Source organism: Leuresthes tenuis, unplaced genomic scaffold, assembly GCF_036924035.1.
Source record: "Leuresthes tenuis unplaced genomic scaffold, fLeuTen1.0.hap1 SCAF_23, whole genome shotgun sequence".
Classification (NCBI taxonomy): Eukaryota; Metazoa; Chordata; class Actinopteri; order Atheriniformes; family Atherinopsidae; genus Leuresthes; species Leuresthes tenuis.
In genome coordinates this window covers 12,199,458-12,221,456 of record NW_027325377.1, presented here as the reverse complement: position 1 = coordinate 12,221,456, position 21,999 = coordinate 12,199,458, and the positions used below count along the sequence as shown (strand labels likewise).

The window sequence follows — 21,999 nt, the reverse complement described above, 5'->3', positions numbered from 1 at the left end:
ACTGAGTAACTACAACTCAACACAGTTTATACACATAACATTCATATACATACTAACAAACAAACAAACAATAATTTATCGCAATTTTCTCATCTCTGTTTGAACGTACACCCAGGTAAATATTCCTGTAGTCTTCTCATACCGACTATGGACCCATTCATTGTTTAACTTCACTGTTTTGCAAATCCTAATTGAATATTACACATTGACATTGAACTTTACTGGATAAGCAGGTCTTCATTGCATTCAGCAGCCTATATGTGAGCATCTATGTGTAAGCTGTTCTTCTTTGCATTTATCAGCAGCAAGCAATTCTTCACTGCACATGCATATGTAAATAGTAAAACAATTCCAATGTGTTAGCGAAACCTTCTATATCACAGTGGTTTCTAAGATCTATTTTAAGTTCTTTGCCATCAGTGAGATGACATAGTTTACAAAGTGTGTCAAATTATCACTGAAGATCTTTTCAGGAATTTCAAATCTAGAAATGAGTTATTTTACGCGTGATTTTGCTACTGAGAGTGCATCTGCTTGTGCACATGGAAATATTTCAGACCATTTGGTAAAAACCTCTGTTGTCACTGAGCAGAATCGTTTCCCTTAACATTAATTTAGTTCAATGAAATCTACACAATAATGAAATAATGAAATACAAACAAATATGTTGAAAAAGATACACTGGCTTAGGGAATTATCTTCGTTTTGGTCTTAGATTGCCCTGTGGAATGTATTTTGCACATATTTGACCTGCTAGACAAAACTTTATTCATTTATTTATTCTAAAAAAAAAAATTCAATAATTAGTAAAACCATATGCTGTAAAAACCTTGTTCATTATTGCTTCCATCCCTCCTGTTGAGACATGACATGGTCCGTGGCTCAATACTGCAGCATATTTAAACAAATTCTTTGGCAGTATGGTTTTCCTTCCGGTCATTCATACGAGTCTATTGTAGATGGCAATTGAATAACATCTAATAATGCTAAAATATTTGTAGTTTATACATTTAGCTGTGGATGTCAACATACCTGTTTTTCCAATGCTGTGTTAACACATGTACAGTTGAGAAGGCATACTGACTGTCAGTGTAAACGTTAACAACCTTTTTGTTATTTAATTTACAAGCTTCAGTTAAAGCTACCAATTCGACTGCTTGAACAGAGTAATTTTTTGGTAGTTGGTGTTTTAAGAAAACTTCAGTTTCTGTTACTACTGCAAATCCTGTAGCATTTGTGCCATCAGGGTTTTTTGCTTGACCTGTTGAATAAATATAGTTATTTCTGCATTTTCATAACGTATATCAGTTAAGTCTGGCCTGGGTAAAACACTGATGGTTATTTCTGACATGCAATCATGAGGCTTTCCATCTGTGGGGTAGGTAGCAGTGTGGATGGATTAAGTGTAGCACATCTCTCGACAACAAGGTGTGGCTGTGAAAGAAGAACTGTTATGTAGGAGAGATGTCTGGTAAAGATATTTTGTTAAGTAACCATATCACAGCCACTGCATGAGGTACCTTAAGTGTTAATGGGTGAAATAACACCATTATTGTTGATGCCTGCACTGCCAATGGCTTCTGGCCATTGATTCAAAAGTACGATCTCGTCCCTGTTTCCCCCTTTCAGTGGACACTTGCCCCTAATTACCGCAATTCAGCAGGGGGTCTTTCATTAGGAGTACTGGACTCCCCCGTGCACGGTTTCAGCTCCGACCCTGGAAAGCGGAAAAAACGTTGAGATCTGGTTTGAGGACCCAATTGTTGAGAAGAGTCTCTCAATGAGACTCAGAGTTGCTGGAGTCAGTTAATGCAAATGTTTAATCTTGCAGCAAGTTCAAGAATGTGTGTGTGAATGGGTGTATGTGTGCGAACGTGTGTGAGTTTGTGTATGTGAGAGTTTAATGAACCTGTTATCCACAGGCAGGTCTTAACTAGTATGGCACAGGTCCAGCCTGTCTCATCTTTTTTGGAAGGTCCAGCGCTCGGCCGTAACCCTTCTGTCTGTTTGGACTCTCACATACATTCGGTTAATCATAGAAAAACGAGAACAAAACTTTTTAGCCCCTTAAATTCATAAAACAGACATGGTGCAGTTATTTCCATTCTAGAAAATAAGAGTAATCACCACCATTCCTATAAATTCTGGATATTCTAACAATCTGAATCTTTTTTAAATGTTCGATGAAGCCCTTTGCTGTTCTGTTTAGAGACTCAGCTGATCATAAACCAAGTTTTGCTCTTGAACCAAGCTTCTAAACTCTTCACCTTTTTCATTTCTCAGTTAGTATTCACTTTAAAACTGATTAAAAGAAAAATTAAATGAATGCCTATCAACAAATGTGGGATCTAAACTCTAGTGCTTTCTCTAAAATAATTTCCTTTCTCAATTCAGAAATGTGTGTGTGTAAGTCACAACACCCGTGACACCAAAACGGCTTTCTTTTCTCTCTTTTCTCTACACTCTGCACTGTGAGCACACACACCAAATCAGAAAGGCTTTTTTCTCTCTTTTCTACATTATGGACTGTGGGGACACAAAACCGCTCTCTCTCTTTTTTTTTTTGATTGTGTGCCAGGGCGTTGTCTCACGTATTAGATTATGCTTAAGATACGAATGGGTTTATCAGTCACATCAGAATCCATACATACTGATCCTCCCGTAATAAAATGGTCGGATCTTATCAAACACACTTTGTTTCTTGTGACAAGTCAGCGAAACAGCGTATACACGTCAAGACACTGAATCAAGTTTGCCAAAAGAACTCATAAGTTTGGCAGTATTGCTCTGCCGTCAGCAATCATACACCCATTTTATTTTCATGAGACATGTGCAGGCACCTGTTCATCTACTGTTCTATCACTATGAATTAGTTTATCTATTATCAATAAGGATACTTCTACAACTACTATCAAAGTATGTCCGGACTTCTTATGTTGTCAGTTGCTATATATGAATAAGTGGGTTGCTACTGAAAAGCATTAAGCATGTCACACAGCCCAAACATATAACATTTCAGGACACTTACACAACACATTCAAATCAAACAGTCAGACAACATACAAGAACATATACCCCAGCCGGCATTGCTCCCTGCCTATTTTCCTACAACTCACTATGTGTGCGCACACCTTTATTCACAAACTCTTCAACTTATACTCTTTTACCGAAGCTGCTACAGCTCGATTGGCCAAATACCCTTAGATCCTATTTCGGTGAATTTGACATCTGCCTTGTATGTAACAGATTAGCGGTTTAGCAGTTTTAATTTAGTTTGAGTGAAGGAATTCATTTTATAGCAAAATCCGAAATCGTGAAGAACTCATGAAAGTAAGCTTATTCTCGGATTCCTGAAACTTTAGATTTGCTCTTTCTTTTACTGCAAAGTACAACGTTGAGCAGCACTAATGAGTTGTTTCTATTTTTGGCAGGCTTTACCTTTGCGGATGAAGCCCTTTCTGTCTGTGCAAAAGAAATCTTGTTACTGTGCAGAGTGACTTCTCTGAGTAGAGTCGCCTTACTTGTTGCGACTGTGCCGATGTTCGAAGCTGGAGTGCAAAGTTGTTGCTTGAATGGTGCTCGCTGGAGCGTGTGGTAGTGTAAAGTTATACCATTTAAAAGGGCTGAAGAGTGCTCAGTGCAGCGGGTGGGCGGAGGTGCAAAGTGACACTATGGCCATAAAAAGAACACCGCTACAAGTGCGCATTGTGCCAGGAAGGGCCCTCGGACGTGAACCAGTGGACAGTTATCGCTTCTCGGCCTTTTGGCTAAGATCAAGTGTAGTATCTGTTCTTATCAGTTTAATGTCTGATATGTCCTCTATGCGAGACTACATATTAAATGGATTTTTATCAATAGGAGTTGAAAAAGGAGCTTGCTCCGTTCACTCCAAGCATCGACCCGGTACTGCAGTGCCGCTGGGAACGGTGCGCTCTCCTCTGCTCTTGTGAAAAAGCAAACAGCGGTGCAGGATGGAAGTTTCAGGGAGCCTAAGATGAAACTTTCTTTTAATCTGCTGATAAAAGAGAGTGAATGCGAAGCAGACTTTAACACGGCTCTGGGAGCGAGCCGAGTGCGGGCTAACCGGGAGAATTGCTTGAAAGAAACGCGACACCGAATGAGCAGTCAGATCAAAGCCTCAATACGGTGTTCCCGTGTTGTTTGTGGCTGCCTTGTCTTTTGCACAGAGTAAAAGACAAGGCAGCCATCGAATAGGGCCCGATTGTTCCTACTTGGTCAGCCGAGGAGCAAGGGGGGGGAGCAAGCGTCTCAACCAAGCAAAGCTCACCATGGGGAAGGTGGCTATGCCAACTAGCCTGATGCCCTGCTCCCGCAGTGATGGATAATCATACACTGGTTTCTCTTCATAATGTACAAGTCTTTCGCCTTTTACTAAGGACTTCCGTGGAGAGCAGCACTAATGAATTGTTTCTATTTTTGGCAGGCTTTACCTTTGTGGGTGAAGCCCTTTCTGTCTGTGCAAAAGAAATCTTGTTACTGTGCAGAGTGACTTCTCTGAGTAGAGTCGCCTTACTTGTTGCGACTGTGCCGATGTTGCTTGAATGGTGCTCGCTGGAGCGTGCGGTAGTGTAAAGTTATACCATTTAAAAGGGTTGAAGAGTGCTCAGTGCAGCGGGTGGGCGGAGGTGCAAAGTGACACTATGGCCATAAAAAGAACACCGCTACAAGTGCGCATTGTGCCAGGAAGGGCCCTCGGACGTGAACCAGTGGACAGTTATCGCTTCTCGGCCTTTTGGCTAAGATCAAGTGTAGTATCTGTACTTATCAGTTTAATATGTGATATGTCTATGCAAGGACTACATATTAAATGGATTTTTATCAATAGGAGTTGAAAAAGGAGCTTGCTCCGTTCACTCCAAGCATCGACCCGGTACTGCAGTGCCGCTGGGAACGGTGCGCTCTCCTCTGCTCTTGTGAAAAAGCAAACAGCGGTGCAGGATGGAAGTTTCTTTAATCTGCTGAGAAAAGAGAGTGAATGCGAAGCAGACTTTAACACGGCTCTGGGAGCGAGCCGAGTGCGGGCTAACCAGGAGAATTGCTTGAAAGAAACGCAACACCGAATGAGCGGTCAGAACAAAGCCTCAATACGGTGTTCCTGTGGTGTTTTTATAAAATGCGGTGTAAAAAAAGGTGTGAATGCCCCATAGAAAACTAAAAGGTGGAGCGGAAGTGTTCGGCTGCAAGAAGGTGTGAATGTCCGACTATATTTGGTGAAAAGCAGGTGAAGCAAGGTCTGAATGCCCAACCTTACATCATCAAAAGCGAGATCAGAGGTTTTTGGCTGCAAGAAGGCCATAGTTTGCCAAAAGCGGGTAAGGTGCGAATGATCGGCTAAATATCAACAAAAGTGGGGGCGGAGGTCTTCGGATGCAAGTGGGTGTGAATATCCCACCATACAAGTATGGTGGAGAGGAAGCTGTGAATGGCCGACCATAGTTTGCAAAAAGCGGGTGAGAAAAGGTGCGAATGTCCAACCATACATGATCAAAACAGGGAGCGGAGGTGTTTGGCTGCGACAAGGTGTGAATGTCCACCCATAATTAATGAAAAGCGGGCAACAAGTAGGTTCGAATGCCCAACCATACATCATCAAAAGCAGGAGTGGATGTGTTCGGCTACAAGAAGGTTTGAATGTCCAAGCATAGTTTGTAAAAAGCGGGTAAGAAAAGGTTCGAATGCCCGAACATACACCATCAAAAGAGGGAGCGGAGGTGTTCCGCTGTAAGACGGTGTGAATGTCCGACCATAGTTGGTAAAAAGTGGGTATGAAAAGGTTCGAATGCCCAAATTCGGCTGCAAAAAACTGTGTTCGGCTGCAAAAAGGTGTGAATGTTCGACTAAATTTTGTAAAAAGCGGGTAAGACAAGGTGCGAATGCCTGACAATCTATGATCAAAAGCGGGAGGAGAGGTCTTCGGATGAGAGTGGTTTAGAATTTCCAACCATAATCTATAAAATGCGGTGAAAAAAAAGGTGTGATAGAACACTAAAAGGTGGAGCGGAAGTGTTCGGCATGCCCAACCTTACATCATGAAAAGCGAGATCAGAGGTGTTTGGCTGAGAGAAGGCCACAGTTTGCGATGCAATAATTAAAGGCCTCATGCCAGATGTCGCCACTGAAGTAAAGAACATTTACGTGGGATGGTATGAGGGTCCTCGTTTTGCTGACGTTCGCCGATATGCTCGCCATGCTCAGAACCAAGTTGAGACGCGTAAGACAACCAAAAGGGACAAGTGTGAAAAGGAGCTGCATTTGGCAGCCATGACCATGTATTACGCAGTTGGTGTAAACAGAGCACGAGGCCGAAGTCGAAGACGTGGACGTGTGAGAGAGGAGGTCGAAATGGGCCACGCCAGAGCTATGATCCGAATATTTGTTTTTACTGTGGCCAGACTGGACACTGGAAGAAGGACTGTCCACAGCTGAAAAGTGATGAAATTTGGCCAAAGGCTGACTGAGGGTGGGAGGCAGGTTCTGGACGTCACGCGGCAGCGGAGCCTCCACTAATGGGTGATAGCACAAACACACTCACACATTTTTCCTGCTCTGTGTAGTGAAGAAACGCTTGCCGACTGTGATTCACGTAGTAAAGTTTTGCATGCTAGTTCCGTCCTAGAGCAAAGATATTTCTCTCAGAATATAGGAACATGTTCATCAGTAGTGACGTCAGGGGAGTTTGATTGTCCTCCAAAGTTAAGTGGAAACCACGTTTACTCTATGTCTGCATCAGGCCAGGTTGTGAAGGAGAAAATGATATCGCCCATTGCGTGTGTCACTCCCGATGGGCTCTCCTTCAAACACTCATTTTTGTTATCAGAGTTGTGTCCCATTAACCTAATGGGCTGTGATCTCATGTGTAAATTAGGCATTATTTTAACTTCTACACCAGAGGGTATTAACGTTATGTTACAGTCTGACAAAGTTTTCACAGCAGTGCAGTTTGATTCATCTGCACTTACATATGCTTATGAGTGGAAACTTCCCAGCTCTCCTTTTTCACAACAACTAGTGGAAGAAGCAAAAGCGTTAGTTTCACCCCTTTCTGATTTCATGCAACCTGCTGATTTGCACTGAAGATCACACATTTCTTTGGGGCCTGACAATGACTATGAGAAGAAGTGAAAAAATATGTGCGCCTGCTTTATTGGCTGTGTCGCTCACTCCAGAGCAATTCGATTTTTTTAATGTTTGTGGTACTCGCCCTCACATTTCCTTGGCCAAACCTACACACTGGCATTGACAAGGTGTGGGAGAGTTTGTTGCTACATGTCAGAAAGAAACGGATTGGACCGTTTCACCTGCTGATCCAAATTTTATGTTTTCTGAACGATTGTCAGCATACAAAAAAATATTTTTGAGTACAATGCATTGTCAAAGAACTGTGGAATTAATTCCTACCACAGAATCACATTTTGAAGCATGTTTTTAATCTGAAAAAGATTTGTCTTCGATACCCATGTTGGCTGAAGTGCCCAATGATCTTTGGGCGAAGAGCAAATATGATGTGGGGTTGTTTATTGTTGAAACTAGATTAGAAGTAGATAAATATGAAGGACAAAGCAGTTTGAACTTGGTTTGAGAGAAGGAATTAATTTTATTGCAAAATCCGAATTCATGCATAACTCGTCAAATAGATAGTGATGTGTCGTTCGTGAGCAATTCGTTCGACGTGAACAAATTTTTTATATGACTCGGGAGTAACGAGTTGTCTCAGTGAGTGATTCGTTCATTTTCATGCAGTACCCTTCCTCACCACATGGCAGGCGGCAGCTTCATAAGCTCAGTCAGCAGGACAGGAAACAGTATTGATTCGTTCATGACTCAACTCCTCGACTGACGGGTCCTCGCACAGGAAAGTGTATTGATTAGTTTACGACTCAACTCCTTGGGTCTTCGTTCATTTGTCACGTTTTAAATTCTACGTTTCATTTGACAGGCTGAAGAGCAGTAGGCACAACAGTTCGTTCACAAACCGGATCATTAATCTCATAGACTATTCTACCATCAACAACTTGGAAACCACAATCGACTCTCTAGATGCAGAAAAGGCATTTAATGGAGTGAACTGGAAATTTTTTTACAAACTATGCTCGGACATTCAAACCTTCTTGTAACCGAACACATCCAGTCCTTTTTTTGATGATGTATGGTTGGGCATTCGCACCTTTTTTTTTACCCATTTTTGAGGAATTATGGGTGGACATTCACACCTTCTTGAAGCTGAACACCTCCTCTCCCACTTATGATCATGTGCGGTTGGATATTCGAACATTTTTTTTCATGTTTTCTAGCAATTATTGATGGACATTCAGACCTTCTTGCAGCTGAACACCTCCGCTCCCGCTTTTGATGGTGTATAGTCGGGCTTCCGAGCCTTTTCTTCCCCGGTTTTTACAAATTATGGTTGGACATTTAGACCTTCTTGCAGCCGAAAACCTCCGTTCCCTCTTTTGATCATACATTGTCCGGCATTCGCACCTTTTCTTACCCGCTTTTTACAAACCATGGTCGGACTTTCACACCTTTTAGTAGCCAAACAACTCCGCTCCCGCTATATATTGTGTACAGTCGGGTATTTTAACCTTTTCTTACCCGCTTTTTACCAATTATGGTCGGACATTCACACCTTCTTACAGCGGAACACCTCCGCTCCCTGTTTTGATCATTTATGGTCTGGCAATACTACCTTTTCTTACCCGTTTTTGAGTAATTATGGCTGGACATTCACAGCTTCTTGTAGCCGAACACATCCACTCCTGCTTTTGATGATGTATGGTATGGCATTCGAACCTACTTGTTGCCCGCTTTTCATTAATTATGGGTGGACATTCACACCTTGTCGCACCCAAACACCTCCGCTCCCTGTTTTGATCATGTATGGTTGGACATTCGCACCTTTTCTCACCCGCTTTTTGCAAACTATGGTCGGCCATTCACAGCTTCCTCTCCACCATACTTGTATGGTGGGATATTCACACCCACTTGCATCCGAAGACCTCCGCCCCCACTTTTATTTATATTTTACTTCACTTTTACTTGATATTTAGTCGGTCATTCGCACCTTACCCGCTTTTGGCAAACTATGGCCTTCTTGCAGCCAAAAACCTCTGATCTCGCTTTTGATGATGTAAGGTTGGGCATTCAGACCTTGCTTCACCTGCTTTTCACCAAATATAGTCGGACATTCACACCTTCTTGCAGCCGAACACTTCCGCTCCACCTTTTAGTTTTCTATGGGGCATTCACACCTTTATTTTCACCGCATTTTATAAAAACACCACAGGAACACCATATTGAGGCTTTGTTCTGACCGCTCATTCGGTGTCGCATTTCTTTCAAGCAATTCTCCTGGTTAGCCCGCACTCGGCTCGCTCCCAGAGCCGTGTTAAAGTCTACTTCGCATTCACTCTCTTTTCTCAGCAGACTAAAAGAAAGTTTCATCTTGGGGTCCCTGAAACTTCCATCCTGCACCGCTGTTTGCTTTTTCACAAGAGCAGAGGAGAGCGCACCGTTCCCAGCGGCACTGCAGTACCGGGTCGATGCTTGGAGTGAACGGAGCAAGCTCCTTTTTCAACTCCTATTGATACAAATCCATTTAATATGTGGTCCTTGCATAGACATATCACAACTTGGTTTGAGTGAAGGAATTAATTTTATATCAAAATCCGGAATTGTGTAGAACTCGTGAAACGACGCTTATTCTCGGATTCCTGAAAAGGTTTAGTGTTGTTCTCTCCTATCCTGCAAAGTACAACGTTCTTTTTTGTTTAAAGCTATTTGGACATGGATAAATATGAAGGACAAAGAAGTTTTAACTTAGTTTGAGTGAAGGAATTCATTTTATATCAAAATCCGAAATTGTGTAGAACTCGTAAAAATAAGCTTATTCTCGGATTCCTAAAGGTTTAGTGTTGTTGTTTCCTATCCTGCAAAGTACAACGTTCTTTTTTGTTCAAAGCTATTTAGACATGGATAAATATGAAGGAAAATGCAGTTTTAACTTGGTTTGAGTGAAGGAATTCATTTTATATCAAAATCCGGAATTGTGCATTATGGCAGCAGAATTGTAGTCTGAATACCTTTATGCCAAACAGATTTGCTTTGCCAAGGGAAGTTTTATAATTGTTTATTGTTTATGTTTACAATATATAAACTAGCAGAATAAATAATTCATCCTCCTGGTCCCTCCCACCCCGGAGGGGGCAGCCAGAGACTGGCTGCAATAGGCATCCCCGCTACCTGGGACCCAACACAGGGCAGGAGGGCCTGATGTCCACCAGGCTCGGGGCCTGCAGTCACCATATTCCGGGAGCTACTGTACCCCCAGAAGGAACCCATCCCGCCCCACCCCACTCAACCCAACCCCACCCTAGAGGACCTCTACAAAAACAAACAAACAACAACAAAAATCAAACAAACAAACAAACAAATCACCCGGTCACACCAGTCGCAGCAGCCCGGGCCTGAGACCCACCATCACCCAGGCCCCCCCAGGCCCCCCCCAACAGGGGAAAAGCACACCCCCATACAGACCCCCTCCTCCTCACCGCACGCCCCAACACCCTAAAAAAAACAACCACCTGCGGACACCTTGGAGTTCCCAGAGCAACAAGGCCGGCACCAGGACCTGCACCAACCCACGCATACTGTGGCATGTCCAGGGCAACCCAGACCCCCCAGGCACAGGCAGGGCCCCGCCCCGGGCACAAGGCAGCGGCAAGCCACCAGGTCCAGGCCCAGCTCCACCACCCACGCCAGAGCGGCCCCGTCACCCGGTACAGAGCCAGCAGCCACCACCCCAAGGCCCTCAGGGACCCCGCCCCACACCGCAAGACAGCCCCACCCGCAAGCCCCCAAAACTGCCCTCCAAGCCCGACACACAGTCCCCCCCAGCAATGACCAACCCGGTCCCCACGACCCGAGAGACCACCAGACGCCCGAAGCCACACAGCCCCCCCCCAGCACACACCCAACCGCCCAGAGCGACGGGACATCAACCCACCACCAACACTATGTGATCAAGCTAATCAGAGGGGACCAGAGAGAATTAAATTCAGCCAATTGATGTTTTGAGGAAGCAGACATTGTTTCCATGCTAATATAATCTAAAAGAAAATTTCTAAACTGGTTAATACACAGATTGTTCTTCGCTTTCCAGTTCATGAGAATAGTTTTCTTTGCTATACATAACACTGTGAGGATCATGTGTGCTAAGCTAAATTCCACGTTGATGTTGTCTAAGTCACCCAGTATGCACAGTGTGGGGCATGCAGGAATGCTACACTTTAGCCATGTTGATAGGTCCGCACAGACTTCAAGCCAGAACTTCTGGACAGGCGCACAAAACCACAAAGCGTGTGCATAATCATCAGGTGTGTTATCTGTGCAATGTGAGCAGATGTTTGAGTGTGTTAGACCCATCCTGAACATCCTTTGTCCTGTATAGTGTGTTCTATGAAGAATTTTGTATTGTATGAGCTGTAAATTAGGATTTCGAGTCATTGTGAAGGTGTTCAAACATATTTGTGGCCAGAAGCTATGACTAGAACTGATGGATAAATCTGCCTCCCATTTTGAGGACGGTAGAGACATTGTGTCATCTATCTTAGACAATAATTTATATATTTTTGATAGTAGTTTTGGGGTGCAGATGCTTAGAAATTCTGCTACCCTAATCGGGAGTTGTAAGTCTGGTTGGTGGAGGATATATTTCTTTGTTATTATAGACTTAAGTTGTTGATATTCTAGGAATTTATTGCTGCCTATCTCATGTTGTGATATGAGCTCATCAAATGAAATAAAATGTCCATTTTGGATTATATGTTCCAGATGTTTGATTCCTTTGATCTTCCACAGAGTAAAGTTTAGCATTTTTTTGTTTTGCAGGATGTCAGGATTGTTCCAGATGGGTGTAAGCTTACACGGGACAAGTGAAGACTTTGTTATTTTAAGAAATTCCCACCAGGCTGTCAGAGAGGTGCTGATGTTAATGCTTTTGAAACATTTGTGATTTTTCACTATTTGACTAATAAGTGGCAGGTCAGAGATTTCCAGATTATCACACAATGCTTGTTCTATACTTATCCATGTTCATCTATTGGGCTAGGTTTAAACCATTTTGATATATACTGTAACCTATTGGCTAAGGAATAGTGCTGAAAATTAGGTAAATCTAATCCACCCTGTCCTTGGTCTTCTGTAGGGTTTTTAAACTAATACGTGGTGGTTTGTTTTTCCACAGAAATTTAGAGATGCATGAATCTAGTGACTTAAACCAAGTAGCAGGTGGTTTTATGGGGATCATTGAGAACAGATAGTTAACTTTTGGTAGTATCATCATTTTAATGGTTGTAACTCTCCCCATAAGTGATATAGGTAAGGACTTCCAACGAGAGAGATCGTCCTTTACTGTCTTTAATAATTCCACATTGAGGCGGCCTGTTGCCACTGCGGGTTCTTTCAGAGAGACTCAGAGACAGAGGACGGTTCAACGTATAGTTTATTTAACCCTTTTTCATGAATGTGGAGTCGTTCGCAGGCCTTCCCTCCCGGTTCGTGCTGCCGACTCCACTTCAATCCTCCTTACAGCTCTGAGTTTTTTAAAGAGGAGAGTGATTAGACAAGTGACTGCCGGTGTACTAATCACTCACCTAGTCCTGCTCCCCAGAGCTCTCTCCACAGCTCTCTCCTGCAGCTGATGCACCACGCCCCCTCCACATACCTCCACCGCCTGACCTTGGCCGGGGAGCGGTCCGGCCTCACCCCCCCCCCCCCCCCCCCCACACACACACACACACCTCGCCATGCGAGCTGTAAAGGAAGTCGGCCACAGCCATCTGTGCCCCCGGCCTATGGACCACTTTGAATTTAAAAGGCTGTAGTGCCAGATACCAGCGGGTGATCCGTGCATTGACATTTTTCATTCGGTGGAGCCACTGGAGGGGAGCAAGGTCCGAGCAAAGGGTGAATGGGCGCCCCAGCAAGTAATACCGCAGAGCGCCGACCACCCACCGGATGGCCAGGCACTCCCTCTCCACCGTGTTGTATCTGGTCTCCCTCTCGGATAGTTTCTGGCTGATGTAAAGCACTGGGTGGTCAACGCCCCGCACCTGCTGGGACAGAACAGCCCCCAACCCCCTTCCCGATGCATCAGTCTGCAGGACAAATGGGAGAGAGGAGTTAGGTGTGTGGAGAAGAGGCTCCCCACAGAGGGTCTGCTTTACCCTCTCAAGTGACACCTGGCACTGCTTCGTCCACCGGACCGGATCAGAGGCACCTTTTCGGGTAAGGTTGGTCAAAGGGCTGGTCAGCTCCGCGAAGTTGGGAATAAATCGCCGGTAATATCCGGCCAGCCCCAAAAACCGCCTCACCTCTTTCTTGGTCTTAGGTTTTGGGCAGGCTGCAATCGCTGCTGTCTTGTCTACCTGTGGACGCACCTGTCCGCCGCCCAAGTGGTACCCCAGATACCGTACCTCCCTCCATCCAACTGCACACTTCTTTGGTTTGGCCGTGAGCCCCGTGACTCCAGCACTGCCGCCATCTGCTGAACATGCTCCGCCCAGCTGTTGCTATGGATGATGACGTCATCCAGGTAAGCGGCAGCATACGCAGGAACTTACATCATGAAAAGCGAGATCAGAGGTGTTTGGCTGAGAGAAGGCCACAGTTTGCGATGCAATAATTAAAGGCCTCATGCCAGATGTCGCCACTGAAGTAAAGAACATTTACGTGGGATGGTGTGAGGGTCCTCGTTTGGCTGACGTTCGCCGATATGCTCACCATGCTCATAACCAAGTTGAGACGCGTAAGACAACCAAAAGGGACAAGTGTGAAAAGGAGCTGCATTTGGCAGCCATGACCATGTATTACGCAGTGTGTGTAAACAGAGGACGAGGCCGAAGTCGAAGACGTGGACGTGTGGGAGAGGAGGTCGAAATGGGCCACGCCAGAGCTATGATCCGAATATTTGTTTTTACTGTGGCCAGACTGGACACTGGAAGAAGGACTGTCCACAGCTGAAAAGTGATGAAATTGGGCAAAAGGCTGACTGAGGGTGGGAGGCAGGTTCTGGACGTCACGCGGCAGCGGAGCCTCCACTAATGGGTGATAGCATAAACACACTCACACATTTTTCCTGCTCTGTGTAGTGAAGAAACGCTTGCCGACTGTGATTCACGTAGTAAAGTTTTGCATGCTATTTCCGTCCTAGAGCAAAGATATTTCTCTCAGAATATAGGAAATTATGTTCATCAGTAGTGACGTCAGGGGAGTTTGATTGTCCTCCAAAGTTAAGTGGAAACCACGTTTACTCTATGTCTGCATCAGGCCAGGTTGTGAAGGAGAAAATGACAATGCCCATTGCGTGTTGTCACTCCCGATGAGCTCTCCTTCAAACACTAATTTTTGTTATCAGAGTTGTGTCCCATTAACCTGATGGGCTGTGATCTCATGTGTAAATTAGGCATTATTTTAACTTCTACACCAGAGGGTGTTAAGGTTATGTTACAGCCTGACAAAGTTTTCACAGCAGTGCAGTTTGATTCATCGGCACTTACATATGCTTATGAGTGGAAACTTCCCAGCTCTCCTTTTTCACAACAACTAGTGGAAGAAGCAAAAGTGTTAGTTTCACCCCTTTCTGATTTCATGCAACCTACTGATTTGCACTGCACATCACACATTTCTTTGGGGCCTGACAATGACTATGAGAAGAAGTGAAAAAATATGTGCGCCTACTTTATTGGCTGTGTCGCTCACTCCAGAGCACTTCGATTTTTTTAATGTTTGTGGTACTCGCCCTCACATTTCCTTGGCCAAACGTACACACTGGCAGTGACAAGGTGTGGGAGAGTTTGTTGCTACATGTCAGAAATAAATGGAGTGGACTGTTTCACCTGCTGATCCAAAGTTGATGTTTTCTGAACGATTGTCAGCATACAAAAAAACATTTTTGAGTACAATGCATTGTCAAAGAACTGTGGACTTAATTCCTACCACAGAATCACATTTTGAAGCATGTTTTTTATCTGAAACAGATTTGTCTTCGATACCCATGTTGGCTGAAGTGCCCAATGATCTTTGGGCTAAGAGCAAATATGATGTGGGGTTGATAAAAGGCTGTGAACCAGTAATTGTCACCCCTAAATCAGACTTTTGTCCATGTAAAAAACAGTACCCTTTTAAGCCTGAAGCAATTAAAGGGATTAAACCTGTTTTTCAATCTTTTCAGAAAACAGGCGTTATTGTTCCTTTTGAAAATTCACCTGTGCTTACTCCATTGTTTCCTGTTAAAAAGATTAAAGATGCTGGCCAGCCAGATGAATGGCGTTTTGTACAGGACCTCCAAGCGGTGAATGCTGCAGTTCAGCCACATGCTCCTACTGTGCCCAACCCACACACTATTTTGTCTCAAATTACATCAGATGCACAGTTTTTCTCAGTGGTTGACTTGTCGCCAGTGCACCCTGATAGCCCATTTTGGTTTGCTTTTTAGTTTGAAGGGAGATCTTGGACTTTTACCCGGTTATGCCAGGGGTACTGTGAAAGTCCCACTATTTACAATGCTGCCCTCAAAGCTAGTCTGGATTAACTTCAATCAACCACAGGCTCTGCTCTTTTGCAGTATGTGGATGACATCCTTTTATGTGGTCCATCTAAACAACAGTGTGAAAAAGACAGTGAATCTGTTGAAACATCTTCCTTCTTATGGCCATAAAGCCAGCCTTTCTAAATTACAGTTTGTACAGGACGAAGTCACCTTTTTGGGTCATGTGATTTCTAAGGATGGGCGCTCACTTTCTCCTAAACGTGTTGCTGCAGTTCAGATCATTCCTAAACCGGTTACTAAAAAACAGCTTATGTCATTCTTAGGTATAACATCTTACTGCAGGAACTTTATTCCTAACTACTCTTTTCTCGAAGCTCTCTTAGGTGCTCTTATCCATGGTAAAGGCAGCTGCAGTTCTGACATGCAGCTCCAGTCAGCTGATCGTGTTCCATGGACTCCTGAGGCTGAATCAGCCTTTAGTGAGCTTAAGCTGGCTCTTCAAACAGCACCAACACTTGGCATTCCAGATCCTCATAAACCTTTCATACAGGCAGTTGATGAGAAGCATGGTTGTATGACATCTGTTCTTATGCAGGAACATGGGGCAGGCAAAGGCCAGTGGCTCATTTCTCAGCAAAACTGGACTCTGTGGCTGCAGGCCTGCCTGGTTGTCTTCGTGCTGTTGCAGCTGCAGAGAAAGCTGTCCTGGCCTCCCAAGATATTGTGGGCTACGCTAATTTGACTGTTTTGGTTCCTCATACTGTTGCCATTATTCTTCTCGAGCAGAAAACTTCACATCTTTCAACTGCTTGTTGGCTCAGATACACCTCTGTGCTCCGTGATATGCCAAATGTCACTGTTAAACGTTGTACTGTTCTGAATCCTGCTACTTTGCTTCCGACTCCTGAGGATGGGGAGCCTCATGACTGTGAAGCTGTTTTGGAACAAGTTTGTACACCCCGACCTGATCTTTTAGAGACTCCTCTTCCAAACTCTGACATGATTCTTTTTGTAGATGGATCAGCTTTGCGTGATCCAGCCACAGGTACTAACTGTGTTTGGTTTGCAGTATGTTCTTCACATGACACTTTGTTGTCTGGTTCTCTTCCTAAACATTTCTCCGCTCAAACTACTGAACTTATTGCACTTACTGAAGCTTGTAAGTTGGCAGCTGGTAAGTCTGTCACTATTTACACAGATTCCAGATATGCTTTTGGTGTTGTTCATGACTTTGGTGCGCTGTGGAAACACAGGCATTTCCTTAAATCAGATGGTAAAACTATTCTGAACTCCAAGCAGGTTTCTGATCTTCTTGATGCGATCCATTTGCCTACAGCAATCTCGGTCTGTAAGTGTGCGGCTCACACTAACTCAGACGATCCTGTTGCTTGTGGTAATGCCAGAGCTGATGCTGCAGCTAAGCAAGCAGCTAATTTTTTTCCTGTTTTTGCTTCCCTCTCTTTGCAGGCAGAAGACTCCCTCACAGATCTCCATGCTTTGCAAACTTTTGCCTCTGCAGATGAAATTTGGTCCTCTGGACGCATTTGGTCCTCTGTGGGTGCAACTCATACGGATGGTGTTTGGATGGGACCTGAGGGTAAACCCTGTCTACCTAAACATTTTTTTCCTCATTTTTCAAAATTGACACATGGGTTGAACCATGTGTCAAAAGGAGGGATGCTGAATGCACTCACTGCTCAGTGGTTCACAAAAGGGTTCAGTTCATATGCGCAAAAATACTGTCAGTCATGTATGGTTTGTGCCACACATAATGTAGGAAAGGCATTACACACATCGCAAGTTGCACACCCTCCACCAGAGAAACCTTTTGAACATTTGATGATGGATTTTGTTGAACTCACACCAGCTGAAGGAAAGAAATATGCACTAGTAATAGTGGACGTGTTTAGTAAATGGGTTGAAGTTTTCCCTGCAAAACATGCAAACAGTAATGCAGTGACTAAAGCACTGCTAAACAGAAATCATTCCTAGATGGGGCATTCCAGAGAAGATCAGCAGTGATAATGGCACACATTTTGTAAACACTGCATTGACTGAGGTTGGTAAATTCCTGGGAATAAGCTTGCGCACACATTGTGCTTATCATCCACAGAGTGGAGGTGCTGTGGAAAGAGAAAATGGTACATTAAAGTCCAAGTTAGCCAAATGTTGTGAAGAAACAGTTCTGCCATGGACAAAAGCATTACCTATTGTGCTTACCTACATGAGAATGAGAATCAGAGCTCAAGTGAATCTCAGCCCATTTGAAATTTTATTTGGCAGACCTCCTAACCTGGGATTGGGACCTGTAACCAGACCCCTCCCTTCCACAACTGTTTGTGATGATGCTATGTTGTCTTACTGTCGAAACCTTTCCACTGTTCTATCTCAAGTTTCACAGGCAGTAAAAGCAGCCCTTCCAGCCACAGAAAACACACCACTCCAACCAGATGACAGGTGGTGAAGGAACTTCGCAGGAAACATTGGAAGTCCAAACGTTGGCAAGGCCCGTTCCAGGTGCTACTGGTCACTCACACAGCTGTTAAAGTTGCAGAGAGAGCAACCTGGATTCATGCCAGTCACTGTAAGAAGGTACCAGAACCAGTAGATGACTTCCACCCTGACATACATCAGCCTAACCAACACGCCCGGAAGGACAAAGATAAGAGTCAGCAGTAAAAGCTGTACTCCACCGGTGTGTTAAGTGCTAGTAACCTCTGACACCGAAGATTGAAACATCCTTACTGAGACCAGCGATGAAGATGATCATACACATGCTGTGAACCATGGAAGAAACTGTTTGTTGTTTGTATTTTCTTATTTGTAACCAGCATGTGCACATTGTATCTTGATTTCACAGGAAGCAATAATACAGGGCTGCTGTATTTCCCCACGACCCGAGAGACCACCAGACGCCCGAAGCCACACAGCCCCCCCCAGCACACACCCAACCGCCCAGAGCGACGGGACAGCAACCCACCACCACCACTATGTGATCAAGCTAATCAGAAGGGACCAGAGAGAATTAAATTCAGCCAATTGATTTTTTGAGGAAGCAGACATTGTTTCCATGCTAATATAATCTAAAAGAAAATTTCTAAACTGGTTAATACACAGATTGTTCTTCGCTTTCCAGTTCATGAGAATAGTTTTCTTTGCTATACATAACACTGTGAGGATCATGTGTGCTAAGCTAAATTCCACGTTGATGTTGTCTAAGTCACCCAGTATGCACAGTGTGGGGCATGCAGGAATGCTACACTTTAGTCATGTTGATAGGTCCGCACAGACTTCAAGCCAGAACTTCTGGACAGGCGCACAAAACCACAAAGCGTGTGCATAATCATCAGGTGTGTTATCTGTGCAATGTGAGCAGATGTTTGAGTGTGTTAGACCCATCCTGAACATCCTTTGTCCTGTATAGTGTGTTCTATGAAGAATTTTGTATTGTATGAGCTGTAAATTAGGATTTTGAGTCATTCTGAAGGTGTTCAAACATATTTGTGGCCAGAAGCTATGACTAGAACTGATGGATAAATCTGCCTCCCATTTTGAGGACGGTAGAGACATTGTGTCATCTATCTTAGACAATAATTTATATATTTTTGATAGTAGTTTTGGGGTGCAGATGCTTAGAAATTCTGCTACCCTAATCGGGAGTTGTAAGTCTGGTTGGTGGAGGATATATTTCTTTGTTATTATAGACTTAAGTTGTTGATATTCTAGGAATTTATTGCTGCCTATCTCATGTTGTGATATGAGCTCATCAAATGAAATAAAATGTCCATTTTGGATTATATGTTCCAGATGTTTGATTCCTTTGATCTTCCACAGAGTAAAGTTTAGCATTTTTTTGTTTTGCAGGATGTCAGGATTGTTCCAGATGGGTGTAAGCTTACACGGGACAAGTGAAGACTTTGTTATTTTAAGAAATTCCCACCAGGCTGTCAGAGAGGTGCTGATGTTAATGCTTTTGAAACATTTGTGATTTTTTACGTTTTGACTAATAAGTGGCAGGTCAGAGATTTCCAGATTATCACACAATGCTTGTTCTATATTTATCCATGTTCATCTATTGGGCTAGGTTTAAACCATTTTGATATATACTGTAACCTATTGGCTAAGGAATAGTGCTGAAAATTAGGTAAATCTAATCCACCACTGTCCTTGGTCTTCTGTAGGGTTTTTAAACTAATACGTGGTGGTTTGTTTTTCCACGGAAATTTGGAGATGCATGAATCTAGTGACTTAAACCAAGTAGCAGGTTGGTTTTATGGGGATCATTGAGAACAAATAGTTAACTTTTGGTAGTATCATCATTTTAATGGTTGTAACTCTCCCCATAAGTGATATAGGTAAGGACTTCCAACGAGAGAGATTGTCCTCTACTGTCTTTAATAATTGCACATAAATTAGCTTTGTTAGCTCTGAGAGCCTGGAGGAAATGTTTATGCCTAAATATCTAATCTTTCCTGACTGTAAAGTGATCGCAGGTATATTCTGGACCCTACAGTTAATGGGCAGAACTGTGGTCTTAGACCAATTGATAGAGTAGTCAGAAAGTGCTGAGAATTTATTTATGAGTGTGATCGTGAGTGAGAGACGTCTGTGAGTTCTGAAGGAAAAGTAATACATCATCAGCATAAAGACTTATTTTATGCTCAATATTTTGGGGTTGGATGTCTTTAATATTTCTATCTTGTCTGATAGCAGCTGCTAAAGGTTTGATGAAAATAGCAAAAAGTGAGGGAGAAAGTGAGCAACCCTGTCTTGTACTTCTCTGCAGACTGAAGCTTGGAGAAGTTTGATCATTTGTCCTGACACTTGCATTTGGGGAGTCAGTTATTTTCTTGTGAGGAGATAAGAGACTTTAATAATAATATCTTGCAAGAGAGAACAACACAGTACAGAATACAGAGTTGCTCTGACCACTGAAGCAAAAACACACAGTTATATTGCCCGCTCATCACGTCATCTGTTTTTGGGTATAATTGATTGTTCTTCTAACTTTCCTCCCCAACCATCAGTTGAGGTTACCCAGACACACTCGTAAATACCAGCCTAACCCTGTCCCCCCTAAAGTGCAGCTATCTCATTATAACAAGCCCACCATTGTAAAGAGGAATTTAAGAAAACAGGGCAGGGTGGTACCTTGCAGCTCGGTCATTTGCAGGTTATACACAGTAACACTCAATACAATGCATATAAGAATTATTTTCCATTACATTCCTCCCTTTTGATTATAATAATACCATTATATTAATCAACCCAAAAGAAACAAGGAAAATAATAACTTTATCTGTAAAACATCAGCCTGCATTTGCACACAACGTGAGTTTAAAATGCAGGCATCATAGTAATAAAGTGTCCAATGATAAACAATCAAAACATGAACAATTAAACATGATTATCTTCATCCCTCTCTAAGTCAGCGTCACTAGAGGAAAAATTTTGAAAGCAAGAAAGTTATTTGAGTCATTTGGTCTTTTTCACACTGTTGTTTAGATGGACTACATAAAATGATGTCATCCACATACTGCAAAAGAGCAGAGCCTGTGGTTGATTGAAGTTAATCCAGACTAGCTTTGAGGGCAGCATTGTAAATAGTGGGACTTTCACAGTACCCCTGGCATAACCGGGTAAAAGTCCAAGATCTCCCTTCAAACTAAAAAGCAAACCAAAATGGGCTATCAGGGTGCACTGGCGACAAGTCAACCACTGAGAAAAACTGTGCATCTGATGTAATTTGAGACAAAATAGTGTGTGGGTTGGGCACAGTAGGAGCATGTGGCTGAACTGCAGCATTCACCGCTTGGAGGTCCTGTACAAAACGCCATTCATCTGGCTGGCCAGCATCTTTAATCTTTTTAACAGGAAACAATGGAGTAAGCACAGGTGAATTTTCAAAAGGAACAATAACGCCTGTTTTCTGAAAAGATTGAAAAACAGGTTTAATCCCTTTAATTGCTTCAGGCTTAAAAGGGTATTGTTTTTTACATGGACAAAAGTCTGATTTAGGGGTGACAATTACTGGTTCACAGCCTTTTATCAACCCCACATCATATTTGCTCTTAGCCCAAAGATCATTGGGCACTTCAGCCAACATGGGTATCGAAGACAAATCTGTTTCAGATAAAAAACATGCTTCGAAATGTGATTCTGTGGTAGGAATTAAGTCCGCAGTTCTTTGACAATGCATTGTACTCAAAAATGTTTTTTTGTATGCTGACAATCGTTCAGAAAACATCAAATTTGGATCAGCAGGTGAAACAGTCCACTCCATTTCTTTCTGACATGTAGCAACAAACTCTCCCACACCTTGTCACTGCCAGTGTGTACGTTTGGCCAAGGAAATGTGAGGGCGAGTACCACAAACATTAAAAAAATCGAAATGCTCTGGAGTGAGCGACACAGCCAATAAAGTAGGCGCA

General features: G+C 43.3%; 3 non-coding genes and 1 pseudogene across 3 annotated transcripts; 3 read left to right on the top strand and 1 right to left on the bottom strand.

The window, feature by feature from the left end:
• Positions 1-3,747: 3,747 nt before the first annotated feature.
• On the top strand, positions 3,748-3,937 carry LOC140283438 (U2 spliceosomal RNA). The gene has a single exon (XR_011910085.1). It is a non-coding gene; the product is annotated as a U2 spliceosomal RNA (small nuclear RNA).
• Positions 3,938-4,348: 411 nt separating this feature from the next.
• On the top strand, positions 4,349-4,462 carry LOC140283537 (U5 spliceosomal RNA). The gene has a single exon (XR_011910134.1). It is a non-coding gene; the product is annotated as a U5 spliceosomal RNA (small nuclear RNA).
• A 275-nt stretch (positions 4,463-4,737) lies between these two features.
• Positions 4,738-4,925, top strand: LOC140283337 (U2 spliceosomal RNA). Its single transcript, XR_011910042.1, has one exon. It is a non-coding gene; the product is annotated as a U2 spliceosomal RNA (small nuclear RNA).
• A 4,594-nt stretch (positions 4,926-9,519) lies between these two features.
• LOC140283484 (U2 spliceosomal RNA) lies at positions 9,520-9,669 on the bottom strand (annotated as a pseudogene).
• Between the last annotated feature and the right edge of the window lie 12,330 nt (positions 9,670-21,999).